Raw genomic sequence first — 5,169 nt, 5'->3', positions numbered from 1 at the left:
CATACACAAGAGAATGAAGGGCCACCCACTTAATTAGTGGAGCCACGCAGGCATAGCTCCACTAATTAGGTGCCTGGACCTGGAGAAGACACACATGTAAGGTGAGGTGGTGGCCTTGGGGGGAATAAGGGGTTGGTGGGAGGGGCAGTAGGGTGAGAAGAGGGGGTGGGTGGAATTTGGGACATGCATGGCTGTGGCAGCCAGAGAAAGCGGCGACTGCCCTCCTTCTCAGCCTCAACTCTGTGGCGGGGGAGAGACCCCCCTCCTTCCCAGCCCCAGCTCTGGGGCTGCCAGAGTGGGGGAGAGAGGGAGAGACCCTCCTCCTTCCCAGCCCCAGCTTGGGGGCTGCCACAGCCGGGGAGAGAGGGCACATCCATTGCATTAGAAAGGTAAGACTACTGATATTAAAATATGAATGTGCACTTTTATTTGCAGAACAAAAAAATATTAATTATTATTAAGATTTTTTTTTTTATATAGTGCTTTTATCCAAAGCGCTTTACAATAGTTAGCTAATGGCACAAACAACATTTGGAAAGATCTTTAAGTGGTGCACCGAGGCACTCAGCTCGTGGTCCCTGGAAAAAAAAGTTTGAGAACCATTGTTCTAGACCAGGGGTTCCCAAACTTGGTTCACGGCTTGTCCAGGGTAAGCCCCTGGCGGGCCCGCGAGATGCTTTGTTTACCTGAGCTGCGCAGGCCAGCTTCCCGCAGCTCCCATTGTCTGGGAACGGCGAACCACGGCCACTGGGAGCTGCGACGGCTGTACCTGCAGACGCTCAGGTAAACAAAGTGTCTTGCGGCCCGCCGGGGCTTACCCTGAACAAGCCGCGAACCAAGTTTGGGAACCCCTGTTCTAGACTAATACATAGCCTTACTTCAACTGGCAGCTTTGCATATACACACAGACTAACGTATTATCATAATACATATATCCCATGCAATGTATTGTATTTTCCTAATAAAACAAGTTATTTTTATTTGAATGAAACAAAAGTAGGGTGAAAATCGGAAATAACTGAATAATACTTTTTGTAAAACCTGAGATTTTTTCGGTAAAATTTGGTTTAAACTGAAAACGAAGGAGCTTATGAATAAGCCAATTGGAAAAGGTCTCAGAGGGAATCCCAACAAATGATGCATGTCTTATGGTATGCAAAAAGATTCATAAAACAGAAGTATCCCTTCTTCTCTGTACCAGAGTGCAAAGCAAGTGCTTTAGGAGATGACAGGAAGGGAGCCTTGTTGCTATGCGCCTCCACTTGGGCATACCTAAGATGTGTAAGAAAAAGCCTAGTACTTTCCAGCATCAGCCAACACAAAATTTTCTATACAGACTTGTATGGCTACTGTGCATGCCAACTGGTTTTAAATTTACAAGGCTTCTTATATTTCTTTTGAGAAAATAAAAAAATTCCCACATAAAAACTGTTCAGTTAAATTTACTAAATATACTATTATTCACAGAATTCATACATGTGGTTAAGGACAATATAAACATGTGGCAATTTACTTTACACATTGCAGCCACCTTAACTCACAACCAAAAGAAATACTTATGAATTATTTCAACAGTGTTGAAAGTCTTTGTAATTAAGTATATAGTTAGCGATGCAGATGTTGAAAGAATCTGCATGTTGTGATTCTGAGTTAAGGTAGCAGATGGAAGGTGTACAGTCACCAGACATAATCACTAAAAGGATAATAGAACATTTATGTAAAGTATTCTTTAATACTCTCCTACTACAAGGATCCTGACAGGTATTTTGTCTACAAGTAATAATGTTGATTGAAGAAATCTTAACTTAACAAATTAACAAAATATGATCTAATATGATCTATTAAAGGATTGGCACATCTTGCTTCTGGAGGCGGAGCTCATTACACACACTGCTTGAATTCCTCAATTCCCCCCCCACAAGCTCCCAGGGCCACCCTCCCACCTCCCTCCATTTTAGGAACTCCATGCAGAAACCCCTCCTTCACGCCGGGGCTCTGTGTGCCCCCTTTCCTCCCTTACTAGGGTCCCCCATTTTCTCCCTGTACCACTTGTCTTAGTGCCCCCCTATCTACCACCTGTCTCTGGGCCCCTCCCCTTATGTTCTCCCTACACAATTATTTATTTTTTTCTGTCTGGGAGATAAGTCATTCAGGGCAACCACATTTTAAACTCTATTGAATCAATGGGCAGAGCTCAGATGGGAGGTACTATGCTGGAAGATATTAATGGCTACCATCAACTGGTTCTTTGATCTATAGACCATTACAGATCTCACTGAAGCTGACAGGTCTCTAACCACATGCCAGGGGCCTCTGTGTGTCCTCCACTGATTTTTCAATTTTCATCAAAATCCATAGGGTCCCATTGATGACTAGAACATTCTCTAAAAGTCTGGAGTTGACTGGAGGCAGTGTTCCAAAGTTATCATTTACTAACAGAGACAGGCCATCAAGTTGAGCATAAGGCTTAGCTTTGCTCAGCCATGTAGGCTGGCCACGGACTTACCATAGTATGTACTTGCTGTCATGGACACAATCCAGAAAGATAAGGAAATACAAATAAGCAGGCTCAAAATGACAATATTTGTCATCATTTTGATAGATTCTTTGTAGTCCTCCTGCTGGTATGACATGGGAATTCAGAGGACAATTACCTATGGGAAGGAAAGAGCAAAAAGGATCAGACAAACAATTTCAATTAAAGAGGCATTTTTGTTAAAAACAAAGTTTAATGCAGAGGCTGTGGCTTGGGCCCTAGCACTAGGAACCATTCCTCAGATCATTGCTAAGTTAAAGACAACTACACCCCCACATGGCAACGCCCCGCCCCACAACAGGGGAGCATCTTGAAACTAACCCAGCAAGAGGGAGCCTCTCCCAGCGCGCACAGGCAAGAGGCACCAAGTCCATGTCACCACCCGTAAGAAAAGAGGGAGAGTCAGAAAAGGCAGAGCAAGTTTGTGATCCCCCGCCCATGGGAGCGTGTCGGATCTGCGAGCCCTTCCCCGCACGATGGAGGGTCGGGTCTGCGGGCCTTTCCCCACACGTGAGGGGTTGGGGCGGTCGGGTCTGCGGGCCCTTCCCCCCCCCCGTGAGGGGTGGGTCGGATCTGCGGGCCCTTCCCTCCCGTGAGCGGTTGGGGGGGCGGGTCTGCGGGCCCTTCCCCCCATGTGAGGTGTTGGGGGGGCGGGTCTGCGGGCCCTTCCCCCACAAGGTGGCGGCCCGGCTGTAGCGGCGCCGGGGAGGGGGGGCCCGCAACCTCACCCTCTGCCACGCAGGGCGGGCTCGCTGTCCTGCCCCGGCCGCTGGGCGAGCCTCATGCTCGGCCCCCGCGCGGTCGGGCACCGGCAGCGCCAGAGCGACCCCGGCTCCGCGCAGCCTCAGGGCTCCGGCCGCCACCCAGCCGCGCATGCTCCGTCGACTGCAATTCCTGCGCTTCCTGCCCATCTGCCTCCGCTCAGGGAAACACCCTCCGCCAGAGGCGCAGCACCGTGACCGCGGGCACTGAGCCCCCGCCCCCCACCGAGCCCGTGACAGCGGGGACTGGCCCTTCCCCACTGACTCCGGGCCCCCCATGCCTGTGACAGCGGGTTCTGACCCCTCCCAGAGTCTCACCAAGTACGTCTCCCCCGTCCCCACACCTGTGACAGCAGAGACTAATCCCCCCTCAGAGCCCGCGCCCCATGCGTGACAGTGGAGACTGACCTGCCCACCGAGCCTAGCCCCCCACCCGTGACAGTGGGGAGTAACCCACCCCCGCACATTGAGCCCATGCTCTCCATGACTGTGGAATTGAACCTCCCCCCCAACCAACCTCATTCCTGCCCACCCTTGTGGCAGTGGGGACTGAGACCCCCACCGAGCCCATGCCCTCCACACCCACCAGTGACAGAGGCAACTGCCCCCCATGAGCCTAGGCCCCCTTAATCTCTGTGACAGCAGGACCAACCTCCCCCACAGAGCCCATGCCCTCCTGACAGCAGGGACCATCCCCCCCACACACACACCCACCAAGCCTGGGCACCCCACCCCTGTGATAGCAAGATCTGATTCCCCCCTCCCACTGAGGCCATTCCCCCCAACCTCAAAGTAACAGTGGGGACTACCCACCCATGGAAACTGTTCCCCCCCAAACTTACACACACACCGCCCTCTCCCATCAGTTACAGCTTGGGCTCTGGCCCCATCCCCTCCTTGAAACTAGAACTGAGACCTGGGGCTGTTTCACCCCACTACAGCATGGAACCCATGACCTCCTCCCCCCTCTCTTCAACTAAGCATCAAGTCTGTGCCTCCATCAGTCCCTTCAGTGAGAGCTAAGGTTGTGCTCCCCTCTCTTACACTGACTATATGCTCTCCCATCCCCTCAGTAACAACTGGTGTTGGGTCCCCACATCCCCTCTATGAAGGTGATACCTGGGGCTGTCTCTCCCACCCCACACTGAGCATTGAGTATTTACCTTTCCCAATACTTCAGTGAGAACCAGGACTACACGCCCCACTCCTTGCGATGAGTCTGTACTCCGTACTGTCTCCTCAATGAGATCTCCATCCACCCTCAGACCTGGGCTGTGTGCCTCATCCTTTGCAATGAATATTGATTCTATGCCCAACCCCTGCTCCATTCACTAAGCACCAAGTCCGTGACACCGCCTACTTTATGCACTCCCATTCAGTCAGTTCTGGGGCTGGTCAGTACTGGCTGTACAATTTGAAGCCAAGGATCTCTAGAATTCCATACATGATTTATATTATGGAACAATAACAAATTAATAGGTAACAATCTCACTTACCAATTCACAGATCAACAATGACAGGATGATGGCATCAACGTAAGGATTCGAGCATGAAATCATGGGGGTAGTAGTGATATCTCCAAATGTCCTGAATGAGATTTTAAACTTGTTGAAACACAGCAAAATCCTGTAGCGTCAGAGGGAAAGACTTTAACACCGCCTTACAATTAGCTTCAGATGAGTGCAGACCAACCCAGTCTGGCAACTTTTCTGAGTACATGCCAGAATTGTTTAGAGAGTGCCAGATGAGCAGCAAAGAAGCCAATAAGAGTTATTAAGAGAGGTGCTTTGTGACCACACATATTGCATGGGCGGGGACCTGGCTATGAGTGCATCTGACTCCAAGTATCAGAAACTTTGTACATCCGCAAAG

The 5,169-nt window shown here is 50.4% G+C and overlaps 1 long non-coding RNA gene across 1 annotated transcript; it reads right to left on the bottom strand.

Moving 5' to 3' along the window:
* Window positions 1-1,052: 1,052 nt before the first annotated feature.
* Window positions 1,053-3,403, bottom strand: LOC112121974. The gene is made up of 3 exons (XR_002909350.2): window positions 3,265-3,403; window positions 2,507-2,654; window positions 1,053-1,272 (listed from the first exon to the last, which is right to left on the bottom strand). It is a non-coding gene; the product is annotated as an uncharacterized LOC112121974 (long non-coding RNA).
* Window positions 3,404-5,169: the final 1,766 nt, after the last annotated feature.

Source organism: Terrapene carolina, unplaced genomic scaffold, assembly GCF_002925995.2.
Source record: "Terrapene carolina triunguis isolate 2854851 unplaced genomic scaffold, T_m_triunguis-2.0 Scaffold68, whole genome shotgun sequence".
Taxonomy (NCBI): domain Eukaryota; kingdom Metazoa; phylum Chordata; order Testudines; family Emydidae; genus Terrapene; species Terrapene triunguis.
The sequence above is the reverse complement of the archived record's forward strand: the minus strand, read 5'-3'. Positions and strand labels throughout refer to the sequence as shown.